Genomic DNA, 15,536 nt, shown 5'->3' on the forward strand with positions numbered 1-15,536 from the left:
AACTTAAGAGGTTATGATCTAAAGATGTGCTCTGAACATGAAACATTAAATTACTAAGGAATGTTTTATGAAAACCGTGGCTATAATGTTCATGAGCCGATTCTATCGAATCAAATCATCTTTGTTTCAATTGTGTCTTTTGTAGTTACATAAGATCTCATAGCAATTGAACAACTATTTAACTAGTTCATTTGAGTCAATTGAACTAGTTATGGTGAAGAAGAACAAGGTTAATATGAAATTCTCATATGGTTAATCTTTTTGGGTTACTATGTTGAACCAACATACACGTACATGGTTTTCACGAACCCAGTAAACGTCTACCCAAGTGTGTGTGACAAGCTAAGTTTTCGATCTAACGGTTGAGAAATATTAGCTTGAATGTAAATCAGGTTTTCATCTAACGGTGAATAAGGATTGCTTTGTAACTAAGGCAAAACCCTGATTTGAAGGCTATATAAAGGAGACATCTAGCATTGTACAAAACTAATCCCCACATGTTTGTGTGCTACTAGTGCGCCCGCTAGATTCGATCTCCATTAACCTTTGATTTTCTTCTCTAAAATCAGGTTAACGACTTAAAGACTTCATTGGGATTTTGAAGCAAGACCGATACTACTTTATCGTAGTTGTGTGATCTGATCTTGCATCTTCTATCGTACGAGTAGAATCGATTGATTGGCTTGAGATCGTGAGAGTTCTCTGATAGGCAAGATAAAGAAGTCACAAACATCTTCATCTCACTGTTTGTGATTCCTCGACAAACCGCCCGTGTAGTCAGGAAGGATTGTAGAGAGGTGATTGATTAATCTAGGCTGTTCTTCGGGAATATAAGACTGGATTATCAATTGGTTCCTGTTCACCTTGATTTCATATTAAAAAACGAAACAAAACCTAGGGTTTATCTGTGGGAGACAGATTTATCCTCTTATAGACTTTTCTGTGTGAGACAGATCTGTTTATTATCAAGTCTGTAATTTTGGGTTACAACAACTCTTGGTTGTGGGTGAGATCATCTAAGGGAATCAAGTACGCAGTATCCTGCTGGGATCAGAGGCGTAGGAGTACAACTGTACCTTGGATCGGTGGGAGACTGATTGGGGTTCAACTATAGTCCAGTCCGAAGTTAGCTTGGAGTAGGCTAGTGTCTGTAGCGGCTTAATACAATGCGTATTCAATCTGGACTAGGTCCCGGGGTTTTTCTGCATTTGCGGTTTCCTCGTTAACAAAATTTCTGGTGTCTATGTTATTTCTTTTCCGCATTATATTTTATATAATTGAAATAATACAGGTTGTGCGCTCGTGATCATCAATTGGAAATCCAACCTTTGGTTGTTGATTGATATTGATTGATCCTTGGATATTGGTCTTTGGTACCGTCCAAGTATTCCTTGTGTTTTGGTTAGGACTCGCTGATTTCTATTAGCTTGAGTAATATCAAAAACAAGAGAGAGATATTAACTCCTTGAGATACTTTTATCTATATTGAGTCTGAATGTCTAGTTGACTCTCTAGCAAAGTATTTCGGAGTTAGTCCATACAAATTGCTAATCGAAATATTGGGTGGTGTTGTTAGACCCCCACTTTTTCAATTAGAAAGTCCTCGAAAAACCCTACAACTTTGCCGAAGGAACCGAAAGTTAAATCTGATCCTAAGTGGTCCAAAATAACACAATAAGAAAATTGACCTTAATATTAATCCGCGGGCCTAACCCAGACCGGCCCGCTAAATCCATCCAGAGCCTACCTGTCCGTCTTGGTCTGATCTCTGAGTCAACTAATCTGACTTGGGTGACTCACTGATTTGACTCATCAACTCACTTCATCTTTATTAGAAATCCACTCGATTTCATGAAAACAACCCAACTTTAAAAGGCCACATCTCATTCAATTTTCATCCAAACTAAGCATATGATAGCTCTATGGAAAGGTAAGATTGTCATATGTAACTTCTAGTCTTTATTTGGAGCTAGTACACCTTTACTCAAACCTTAAAATGCCCCTCAAATAGCTGTCTCACAACATTTACCACTATTTTTCATATTTCTTAGTAAATACTAAAATAGACATATCTATATCAGTTTAACTCCAAATTCAACAAACTATATCATTATGAAACCCCATTTCGATGACCTATAACTTTGTAGCTTTAAGAGAAGGGTAATCAATCATTAAAAGATATAAAATTGAATCCTAAGTTTACATGAAATCATGATAATCATCAAGTATTAAAGTGATTGGCTTTACTATAATCCAATAATACCAAACTCTATATTCTCAAGTGTAAGCTATTGGAAGTCTGTTTTTAAAACAATATTACCTTCTATAGATTGTCGTAATCACCACCATCATCTTCTCCCTAATCATCAATTAACTTCCATCATCAGCACCGTTTACTCCTCCTCCTTTTCTTTTCTTCTTTTTCCCTATATTTCTTCATCTCTCCGTCTCAACCAATTTCTATATAAAACTAGACAACACTCATCATCTTAGTCACTCACTCTTTCTAAGATTCAAACACCTAGCTACTTGAATCAGGAAGAAGTAATCTTGTGCTATATATATCCATCAAAAACAATTAATTCATAAGACGAATAGTGTGCAGAGCTCTCGTTTGACCTTATCTTGCGAAAGTCAAGCGAAAAGTCAACCTGAGTCAACCTTAACCCTTATCAATTTCTCCTTCATCCTGTGCATTTATCATTCATTAGATCATTAACCCTGTCTTCTTTTTGTTGATCTTGTTGTTGTTTTCACTTCAATTTTCACCTGTTTTCATCAATTATAAATCTAATTTCTTCATCCTTATCCCTTTGTTGTGTTTTGTTTATTTCTGATCTTTCCATTCTTTTAATGTAAACGAATCTTACAATTTTGGGGGTTTCCTTCTTATCTCTCCGGTGTTTGTTTCTGATTCCTTGTGTTTTATTTATAATTTGTTTTCTATTTTCTTTGTTCTCTTCTTCAGAGTTATGCAACTTTAAAGCCTGGTTGTCGGCATCAGTGGTTACATCAATGTCTATCATCTTCAGTTGGATCAAATTCCATTGGTTACAGGTTTGTTGGCTTATCCTATTTGCAGTGGTGCATCTTTATTATCATATTAATCACAGTATATCCTCAATTGCTACATGGTTCTTCTTGAATGGGCCTTCAAACTTTAAATTTAGGTATAACACATTACATTCAATTGAAACACCTCATGTTCATCTCTTATATTACTCACCTTCTTTTTTTTCAATATTGTTTAACACTTATCATCCACCTTTCAACACCACACTTACACCCACCTGCTCTATTTTTTCTTTAAATATTTTCTCAACCTCAACTATTCAGTTACCTTTTCTTCCTCTATATTTGTGGCTTTGTTTTCATCTTCTCACAATGTCTGATTATATTAACAACATCTCTCATCATATGGAAGGTATTGATTTAACAGATCATCCTGAAAAGGCCAGAGTTGTAACTCACTCTACTACAACTCTCTCTCAAGGTATTAAAGATTGGAAAATATGTTTAGCAGGTAAACTTTATGCTCCAGGCATCATGTTGTGGCAAAATACAGAAATAGATGCTAAATTCATTTGGCCGCACCTTAAAAGAGATAATCAGTGGCAGCTTATGGTGAGATCTCTTGAACCAAATATCTTTGCTATTATATTTTGTACAACAGAGGATAAGGATGCTATCTTATTTGGTGGAGCTTGGAATTTTGATGGTTACCTTGTTGTACTTAGAGACTGGCATCCCTCTTACCCATATTGATAGACACATTTTTGTGTCTAATTTGATCTCAATACTATATATTGTTGGCACTCGATTTTGTACTTATTATGGTGTTTTTCGTGTTTGTAGGTGTTTTTGGGAAATAAACTTTTTTGGAAAATTCGGCTCGAAAAGTTGATTTTGGCACCCCGGAGGACACGTGCTATGTGGACTCTCATTTTGGTTAAGGGGCACCTCAAATACTAAGGGGCACCTCAGTTGGGCACCTGCTATTCGCACCCCAGAACAGGATAGGGGGACAACATATTCTTCATTCAAATTTTAGTTTTTGGCGAGAACTTTTGCAGCATACGACCAGAATTAGGGTTCGGATTTTGAAGGTGTTCCAGTGCGATTCAATGGCTGAAATTCTTTGGGAAGTTCTGTTTGAGCATAACAGAGATGGTATGGGCTTTAGAATCAATCAGATTTGGCTGGATGATCAGTTCGAAGTAAAACATGGAAGACACGGAAACTAGCTTTCACCAGCGATGATTTCTGACATGATTTCTAGAGAGTTTGTGTTGGACTCTCTCGGATTTTGTTTGATTTGGGCATGTTTTATCCAAACAGGGATGGTAATGAGATTTGATTCGACAAAATGAGTTGGTTACCTGGATTTGGGTGAATCAGAGCACGAGAATATCTCGTGTTGTCTCTCTCCTTCCCCGTGTATAACTGAATAATGGCGTGTGATCGGAGAGAGTTTCACTCAATCTTTGGCGTGATAGTAACATGTTTGGAAAGTTTCAGCTGCCACAGACACATGAGAGAGAAGAATAAGAGATTATTTCCTTAACAGGGCAGGCGAGAATAATATCAAGTAATGGAGGATTATGTGATGTTATTACGAGTTGTTCTTGGTGTTGTCGAGTATATATATCCTGCTGGTATGTTTTAGAACGGGGGATGGAGAGTTGGGGGAGAGAAAGAGAACACAACAGAGACGAAAAATCAGAGTTTCAGAAACCTCCATTGCTGCTGCTGCACCAAGAAGACGAAGAACATAAGACCCACACTGAGCAGTCTTATTTTGCTACAGTTTTTGCGACAGAGCGGCAACAGTCTTATTTTTCTACAGTTATTGCGACACAACGGCAGCAGTCTTAGAGCAACAGTATCAGTGACACATACTATGGGTCATTCTGGTTTGTAACAAATTAATTGTTACAAAGCCGGTTTTAATTGTTGTTCCTCCCTTTTCATCCTTGTAAGCACCTTTTTGAGCAATGAAAAATTCCTTTGAGTGTGTTTTCACCATGAGAAGCTAAACCCCACCACCGGGACAACGGAGGAAGCAACTTTTCATGATTGTGGTAAATGAATTAATTCTTTTATTGACTTTTTGCATAGATTTAATTTCTTTATGATTTCTATTAGTTACTTGTTATTTTGTTAGATGTCGCATGCTTAGTTTTAATTACTTCAGATGCGTCATGCTTTTAACTTACAAATAATATTTTACAAAATCTATTTTTGGCAAAGAACTAGAGTCACAACTTCTTTTGTTTGAGCTATATTGTCTAGAGTTAATGACTGAACCACAACAATATGAAAAGTAGTGAAATCCCGAGTCCCGGTCTCTCTTCATCCTGTGACAAATTTTGTATATATATTTTTTCTAATTTTCTTTATTAAGTCTTAAAACAAATTCTCAACAAATCTGAGTGAACGAATCATCTTACTACAACTCAATTGAAAATCCCATCAATTTTTGGCGCCGCCGACGCGGATTTGTTTATAGATTTGTTTTTAGGTTTTATTTTATTTGTTCTTTTTTACGCGTTTTGGTACTTTTATTTGCTTTCAGATATGGAGCTAAGCTAAATAAATAGAGAAGTGCTGAAAAGAAAGGCGAAGCCCAAAAAGGAAAGAAAAGAGAAATCCAAAAGGAGTGAAGAAGAAGATTTTGTAAATAATTTTTATTTTATTTTTTTAGAAACTGTAATTAAGTTTTTTTTATTTTTGTAATATTTTTGCACATTTTTATTTATTATTATTATATATTTTTTTTAAAACCCTACGGAAGGGTACTTTTAAATAAACTGTTTGCAGAGAAGGACGGCGATTACGATATCGCCTCGGCCCCTCGGGTTCGTACATGACATAGGAGTCGTGGCCCGAGTCGACTTCAACGGTTCATCCCCCGTCTGGAACAGGAGGTAAGAATTCTAAACACCCGCGAATCCCCTGTCAGCGGGTTTACTGGATGATTTTGTATGCTTATATGTTGAGGACCTGAAATCGGATTTAATTTTCTAGTAAAGGGAAAGGCCTGGCCAAATCAAGATAAGGACTCGGATTTCATCACTGTTTCCTTCTTGCCCGCCTTAGGAACACGTAACCTACGCGAACCTAAGCCTAAAATTTTGACTAGAACGAGACCAATAGGGTAACGAGCTTAATAGGAAAGTCATTCGAAAAATATTGGTTACTCTTTTAAGCATACTTCGAAGTTCATGATGGTTTCTGTGAGTTGAATGCGTGACTGCGCCGCCTTGTAATGCGGTGAGGCCTTGGGTATCAAAGCTCTACGCAGCTTCCCTCGCCTCTATTCAACTTACTTTGACTCGGATTGATTCCATAGGGGTTTTCTCAAATTGTAACGAATTCCCTTTCGAAAGATTATAAGCTGGTATAGAAACAATCTAAGTGGAGCTATCATGCATTTTGTTTGCTAGATAAAATAGGCTTGTTGTGGTCGAGTCAGCCTTCTTTGTGTTTGTTTAGAATTCCCTTGCAGTTAGGATGTCGAACTGGTATTATAATAGCCAATACAATGATTATCCGACTGAGCAGCTTAGACATTATCCTTTTTATGACCATAGTGTGAATAGTGATTGGGAACGCGAAACCTTTGAAGGTTATGGTCCATACCATTTTGATCCCAATTACTATCCACATACCCACAGGTCATACGAGCAAAACAATCCTTTTATTTCTCTAGAAGAGTCTCTCAAGAGTTTCAATGAGTCAGCACGAAAGTTATTTATGAAAGATACTTATAATATTCTTCTCTCAGAAGAGTCCGTAGAGCGGTCAACTAAGATATCTCTAGAAGAGACCCTCAAGCAATTTACTGAGAATACAAATAGGATTGTGGAAAAACTTGCTCAGGATAGTCTGAATTTCCAGTGTAGTTTTCCCAATACCACCCTCGAAAATAAGAATAGTTTTTATTCACATAATCAAGATGACGAGGTTAGAATTGGTTACACTACTTGTTTTGATAAGGTTCGATCATTTTCATGTTATTATAGTGATGATTATGATGAGGATAGTATTGATGAAGAACATGAAATATGTAGGCATAGTGATCAGGAATTTGTTACTCCGATTGAGCTTTATAATGATAGTGTTGTTTCTAGTACAAATCCAAATAATTTTAATAATTATTCACCTATTCAAAAGGATGAGGATTTGACTAGAGATATGATGAGCGATTAATTCTTACATATTTACTACCCAAAATATATATTGTTGGTGCTTATTTTGGTATTGATTGTGTTTTTCTAGGTAAATGAATAAAATGGGCTCTTCCAAGAAAATCGGCTAAAACTAGGATTCCAAGAAGAAAATATGGACTTCGGAGTACATGGGTCGTGGATACTTTTGGATCTAAATGGGATAGGCCCAATTTAAGTTAGTGAAGGAGATGATGGGATGAAGTTGGTTTAAGAAACTAACATGCTCAGGCATTTTGGTCTCGTGGATTTTAGGATGAAGGACTTGGTGATTAGTTCTCGAAGGATTTAGGAGGTATCACGTAAAATGAAAAATCCTACTCAATAATTAATGTACGAGGTATGTCGACATGGTGGAGGAAGAAAGGAAACTAAATATCTTTTGCAACTAAAGAAGATTGATTTTGAGCATAATATATACTTCACCACATTAATACATGACGCCTATTTTGGAATTGAGATAATGACAAAATGAGTACTTACCTCGTACATGAGATCAGTATATGCTCATATAATATTTTCTTTTCCATGAAAAGAAAAGCAAGTGGTCGTACATGTGGCGAGTCTTTATTAGGTGATATTGTGTATTCTTAGACAAGTGGCACACTCCCATTTGACATGACATGTGGAAGAGAATTAAAAGAGGAAGGTTAGATTTTGTTGAAATCTATATATTGATGTCGAGAACAGGAAACCAAGGGTGATTTTCTTGGAGAGCCAGTAGCCAGTTTCACAGTTTTCTTTTATTTCTTCTATTTAGTTTTCTTTGTAATAATGAGGAACTAGAATCACATGCTGGGACGACGGATGGAGCCATTTTTCGTCATTGTGGTAAATAAATTAATTTCTTTTTATGACTACTTGCACTGTTTATGAAATGATTTATGATTTTTATTGAATGGGTGTCATTTCAATTGATGGGTCATGCTTAGCTAAAATGTTTTGATGTCTCATGCTTTAGATTTACATTCATTGCTCTCAAAATCTACATTAGGCAAGGAACTAGAGTCAACAAATTGTTATCATACAAGCTATAATTGTGAAGGAATAATTTGAATCACATGAATGGAATTTGGTGAAATTCTTAGTCCCAGTACCTCTCACCATTGTTAACATTATTTGTATATTTATTTTTATTAAATTTAAAAATCGAACATTCACAAGTCTTAGACGAACTCTACTACTACAACAACTTTTGAAACTCATCAAATTTTTGGCACCGCCGACGCGGATTTGTGCTTAGGTAGAATTTTTAGGTTTTTTTTATTTTCATTTGTTCTTTTTACGTTTCTTTGGGTGTGTCTTTGTATTACAGGTTTGAAGTTGGATACTAAAGACTTGGAATCAAAGCTTAAAGCTAAAAGAAAAGGAAAAAGACAAAGCAAAAAAAAAAAAAGAGCGAAAGAAAAATTAAAAAAAAAGAGAGAGAATTTATTTATTTATTTTTTAGAGACCTTCCATTTTTTGTAATTATTTTTTTTTTATTTCTTTTCTTTTGCACTTTATTTGGACTTTGGACTTGGACAATTTTTTTTAAACCCTAAGGAAGGGTACATTAAATATAAAACTGTTTGCAGGGAAGGACGACGATTACAATATCGTCTCGGCCCCTCGGGTTCGCACATGACATAGGAGTCGTGGCCCGAGTCGACTTCAGCGGTTCTGCGCCGTCTGGTACGGGAGGTAAGCTTTCGAAACACCCGTGAATCCCCTGTCGGCGGGTTTATTGTATGCCTTAAGGTGAATATATGCTGAGGATTTGAATACGGTTATTTTAATTTCCTAGTAGAGGGAAAGGCCTGGCCAAATTAAGATAAGGACTCAGATTTCATCACCGTTTCCTTCTTTCCCGCCTTAGGAAAACGAAACCAAACGCGAACCTAAGCTTAAAATTTTGGCTAGAACGAGACCTATAGGATAACGAGCTTAATAGGAAAGTCGTTCGAAAAATATTGGTTACTCTTTTGAGCATACTTTGAAGTTCATGATGGTTTCTGCTAGTTGAATGCGTAACTGCGCCGCCTTATAATACCGGTGAGACCTTGGGTATCAAAGCTCCTCGCAGCTTCCCTCGTCTCAATTCAACTTACTTAAACTCGGATTGATTCCATAGAGGTTTGCTCAGATTGTAACGAATTCTTTTTCGAAAGATTAGAAGCTGGTCTAGAAACAATCTAAGTGGAGCCATCATGCTTGTTGTTTGCTAGATTTTATAGGTTTGATTTGGTCGAGTTAGCCTTGTTTGTGATTGTGTAGAATTTCCTTGCAATTAAGAATGTCGAACTGGTATGATAGAAGCCAATATAATGATTATCGACCTGAATTTGAATATGGACATCATCCTTTTTATGACCATGTTGGGAATAGTGGTTGGGAACGCCATCCTTTGGAAGGATATAGGTCATACCCTGGTGAGCCCAATTACTATCCATATATGCATCAGTCTTACGAGCAAGAAGATTATAGTACTAGTTCTTCGTCTCTAGAGGATACAATCAAACTATTGAAAAGTATTCCTTTTTATGATCCCTATGTTCCTATTCCTCCTTTAGAAGAGTCCCTCAGGAAGTTAGCTGAATCGACGCGTAAGTTAGATGAGATGAATAGTATAATTATCGACGAAAGAACTACAATAATGAGTGAACCTTCTTTAGAAGACCACCTCAAGCGGATAGCTGAGACGAACGAAAGAATTGCTCGAAATTACTTGAATTGCCAATATAGTGTATCCAATAATACCCTTGAGAATGAAGATAGTTATTTACATAATCAAGATAACAAGGTTAGAATTGGTAGCACTACTTATTTTTATGAGGTTCGATCTTTTTCATGTTATTATGATGTGGATAGTGTTGATGAAGAATTTGAAATTTGTAGGCATAGTGATCAGGAATTTGTTACTCTAAATGAACTTTATGATGATAGTGTTATTTCTGGATCAAATCCCGATAATTTTAATGATTATTCACCTATTCAAAAGGACGAGGATTTTATTAGAGATACCACCTCTTTAGATGATGTAGTATTTCCTTTTGATTACGAAGTCGATAATGGTTTAGAGGAACGAGTTTATTTTGAGAATACTGTTTTAGAGTCTAGCGATTTAGAAACAATGGTCTTAGACGAAGAAAATGAACTCGTAGAGCTATTAAATATGAGTGAGGATGCGTCATTTGAGTATAACCTAGAAGAAGCAATTGACTATTTTCAGGATTCCAACGATCTAGAAAATAATGAAATTGTAGCTAGTCTATCTAGAGATACCCAAAAATATAATTTTGGGGGTGATTATCATTCCCCTTGTGCCATACCTTTAGCTCTTACAAAGATCCCTCAGTCGGGACTTGAAATTTGTGCCTCGGCCATCTTACAAGACTATCTTCATACACTTTTTCTTGAACCTAGTTGTGTCCATAGGAGAGCTCAGTTGTTAGAAACCCATCATCTGGTTGATGTGGTTAACCCAGGCTATCATACCAAAATTGACTTTGTTTTCCCACCAAAAACTTTTCTTCCAATTGTGGGAACATATGATTTTCAGATGTGTCGGTTATTAAGTTTTGAGACTAAACCTAATTACTTTAGGAGAGTAGGGTCGACACATTTGCTTAAGGAAGACCACCTCTTTCTTTGTGGTCAGCTGTGTGAGTCAAACCTGATTGAATTTAAGGATCCGCAGTTATTTAGGTTATTATTATGTGCTTCTAAGTTTTTCCAGACTCTAATACCTGAATCGGATCTTAGCTATGAGGAAACGCAGTCCATGAAAATATTTTATCTAGACCCTTTCATAGAGCCTGAACCTGAACCAAAACTAGTTGTAGTTGTCTTAAACAAGGGTATGTTTGGTATCTTCTTGGTCTGTTGCAGTTTCCTCTTCTTGTGGTTAGCACCTTTTGATCTAGATGACCCACAGTTATTCCGGCTACTTTTGTATGATACTATGAGGTGACTAATTCCTTCCGATGTCTGGCTGAAGGCTTTAAACTTAGCACTTCTTGGGAGGTAACCCATTTTCATGCGACACGGTAATATTCTTCTTTATTTATTTTCCCTCAAGTGGTAATAGTTTCTCCTTGTTCATGCTTTTAATTTTATCTTTAGAACATCGAGGACAATGTTAGATTTAAGTTTGGGGGTGGGGAAGAACTTTTTAGTTGCACTTTTGAAACTTCTAGCGTCATATGGTATCCGGTTAGCTAAGTTTACATACTGTTTCTCACCGAAAAGATAGAAAGTGGAATGCTAGGGATAACAACCTTTTGAGACATTAGAGAAAAAGACATTGAGATCCTTGAAATTCAGGAGAGAACTTGTTCCTTTTAGAGGGTAACCGTGATGGACCTAACCATCCATGATGGAAAGGCAAGTAGGTCAGGAAATGCCAGAAAGACAAAGCAACCTCACAATGTAGTCTTAGTTACTGGATTACGACTCTCTCTCAGTAGAAACTTATCATCATCAACAAGCGAAGCGCCATCAAAATCTATGAAGAAAGTTGAAGACATTTAAGGTTTAAAAGCAACAATAGAAAAGAATGATTCAAAAATCAAAGTTGAAGACTTAGTTACAAGAAGTTATAAGAACAAATGATATAAGTTGTTGGAATTCATGATACCAAGACATCACAAATTGCGAAGATCCAAGTTTTTAAAGTCCTTCTCTCATGGCCATGTAAATTTTTGTCTTGTAATTTTTGTGTCAAAAAAAATGAAAAAAAATAAAAATAAAATCATCATTACGTTCTATAGTTAGTTTTTTTTTTGTTCAATAAGGCCATAGGGAAGTAGAAATTTTTAAGTCAAGCAAGAAATCGAAGACAAGAGTTAATTGTCAAGGTTCTATGAGGTTCAATAGTTTTTCATCAACAGTTGAAGACCGAAGAAGATGTTGTTTCTACTGAGCACTATGAGAGAGTCGAAGAAAGATACATTTGGTTGCTTTGTTAGTACGCTTTCCATCTTGCACAAGATCTTTCCAGCACTGGTTTAACTCATCACACGTAATTAGTCCAGCTGTGTAGCAAATGTCCCTCTCATCTTTATCTCTTTCCTAATCTTATCCAGCTGTAAAGCAGCGGACGCATCTTACAATGTTTATCTAGCTGTGTAGCGGATGTCTCTTTATCTAACAGTGTTGCGGATGTGTCTCCCATTTTCTTCAGTCAGCTTTAGAGCTGACACCTTTAATTTCTCTGGCATTCTAGTTACTTGGAGATAGGTTGAGAATTTGTATGTCCTCATAGCTCTTTGGATACTTGTGACCAATTAGAAGTCATGGTTTTGTGGGTACACCTCTGGTAAACCCTCCCGAGTTTACAACTCGGTCTTTTTCTTTTCTAAAATAAATTTGCTCGAGGAATAGCAAATAATAAGTTTGGGGGTATTTGATAGACACATTTTTGTGTCTAATTTGATCTCAATACTATATATTGTTGGCACTCGATTTTGTACTTATTATGGTGTTTTTCGTGTTTGTAGGTATTTTTGGGAAATAAACTTTTTTGGAAAATTCGGCTCGAAAAGTTGATTTTGGCACCCGGAGGACACGTGCTATGTGGACTCTCATTTTGGTTAAGGGGCACCTCAAATACTAAGGGGCACCTTAGTTGGGCACCTGCTATTCGCACCCCAGAACAGGATAGGGGGACACCATATTCTTCATTCAAATTTTAGTTTTTGGCGGGAACTTTTGCAGCATACGACCAGAATTAGGGTTCGGATTTTGAAGGTGTTCCAGTGCGATTCAATGGCTGAAATTCTTTGGGAAGTTCTGTTTGAGCATAACAGAGATGGTATGGGCTTTAGAATCAATTAAATTTGGCTGGATGATCAGTTCGAAGTAAAACAGGGAAGACACGGAAACTAGCTTTCACCAGCGATGATTTCTGACATGATTTCGAGAGAGTTTGTGTTGGACTTTCTCTCGGATTTTGTTTGATTTGGGCCTGTTTTATCCAAACAGAGATGGTAATGAGATTTGATTCGACAAAATGAGTTGGTTACGTGGATTTGGGTGAATCAGAGCACGAGAATATCTCGTGATGTCTCTCTCCTTCCCCGTGTATAACTGAATAATGGCGTGTGATCGGAGAGAGTTTCACTCAATCTTTGGCGTGATAGTAACATGTTTGGCAAGTTTCAGCTTCCACAGACGCATGAGAGAGAAGAATAAGATATTATTTCCTTAACAGGGCAGGCGAGAATAATATCAAGTAATGGAGGATTATGTGTTGTTATTGCGAGTTGTTCTTGGTGTTGTCGAATATATACAGCCTGCTGGTATGTTTTAGAACGGGGGATGGAGAGTTGGGGGAGAGAAAGAGAACACAACAGAGACGAAAAATCAGAGTTTCAGAAACCTCCATTGCTGCTGCTGCACCAAGAACACGAAGAACATAAGACCCACACTGAGCAGTCTTATTTTGCTACAGTTTTTGCGACAGAGCGGCAGCAGTCTTATTTTGCTACAATTATTGTGACACAATGGCAGCAGTCTTAGAGCAACAGTATCAGTGACACATACTGTGGGTCGTTCTGGTTTGTAACAAATATAATTGTTACAAAACCGGTTTTAATTGTTGTTCCTCCCTTTTCATCCTTGTAAGCACCTTTTTGAGCAATGAAAAATTCCTTTGAGTGTGTTTTCACCATGAGAAGCTAAACCCCACCACCGGGACAACGGAGGAAGCAACTTTTCATGATTGTGGTAAATGAATTAATTCTTTTATTGACTTTCTGCTTAGATATAATTGCTTTATGATTTCTATTAATTACTTGTTATTTTGTTAGATGTCGCATGCTTAGTTTTAATTACTTCAGATGTGTCATGCTTTTAACTTACAAATAATATTTTACGAAATCTATTTTTGGAAAAGAACTAGAGTCACAACTTCTTTTGTTTGAGCTATATTGTCTAGAGTTAATGACTGAACCACAACAATATGAAAAGTAGTGAAATCCCGAGTCCCGGTCTCTCTTCATCCTGTGACAAATTTTGTATATATATTTTTTTTTATTTTTTTTATTAAGTCTTTAAAAAAATTCTCAACAAATCTGAGTGAACGAATTATCTTACTACAACTCAAATGAAAATCCCATCAATTTTTGCCAGAAATTAAATTTTGACACATCCCCATTTTGGCTAGAGTTCAAATATCTTCTCCCTGAATTTTCATACCCAAAAATCCTTCGTCTTTTTGCTAATATTGTTGGAGAAACAGTTGTTGTTGAACCTGATGGTATACATCCCACTACTTCCAACAAATTTAGGGCTCTAGTTATGCTTAGAGTTACTACTCCGATGATAAAAGGTATTCATACTGCTAATGCTGCCGGAGTTGCAAGATGGGTTGGATTCTTCTTTGAAAAACAACGGTATAAGCTCTGTGACGAATGTAAAGTTCCATCTCATGATACAAGACTTTGTGGAGATCGAAAGACCTTAAGGTTGAATATGGAAGGAACTGTTAGAAATTTTGGCCCTGTGTTGGAACCTGTTTTGTTGCCTGAAAGAAACCCTCAAGAATTGGCTAATTTGTACATGCAATATGGACATCAGAGGAGATATTTTTTACAAGAACCTACTACCTTTCAAATGGGTCATTTATATGGAGTGCATATCTCATACTTCACAGCTACAGATTCGGAATCTGATTCTTCAATTGAACCAGCAGACAGCTATGCCTCATTCTCATTACGCTTTAGTTCCTGCAAGTTCTAATTCTGTAGTTGGTTGTCGTACTTTTACTCGCCTCAAAAGAAGTAGAAATATGAATACCTTGGTTCTCTCAGAGGATGATTCAGAACAAGCTACTACTAGTAACCATGCTTCTACTAGTAACCATGCTTCTACTAGTCACCATGCTAATGCAGCTGCTCAGGCTTCAACAATTCGCCATCCTGACGGAAATCGTTACTGGGAAGCTCAATCTACTGCTAATCTTGAGCAAACTGATATAGACATTGATGAAAGGTCTCGATTCAATCTTAATCCCACTGATGCTGACCAACAGGTATGCTACATATTTTTTAGTCTTGCTTTCATTTACACTTTGGTTTTAATTATCTTTACTATAATTCTTGTTTTAATCTGCTTGCAATCCTTTATTATCATGAAACTCCTCTCTTGGAATTGTTAGGGTTTTGGAAATCCCCCCACCCGAGATTATCTTCACTTTTGTATCAACAAATATAATCCTGATATCTTTTTTTTTTGTCTGAAACTAAAACTCAGGATTCTAAAATGCATTTTTACTTCCAACAATTCAAATATCCCAATTTCTGGTATGCATCTTCTGTAGGTTTG

This window comes from Papaver somniferum, unplaced genomic scaffold, assembly GCF_003573695.1.
Source record: "Papaver somniferum cultivar HN1 unplaced genomic scaffold, ASM357369v1 unplaced-scaffold_132, whole genome shotgun sequence".
Classification (NCBI taxonomy): Eukaryota; Viridiplantae; Streptophyta; class Magnoliopsida; order Ranunculales; family Papaveraceae; genus Papaver; species Papaver somniferum.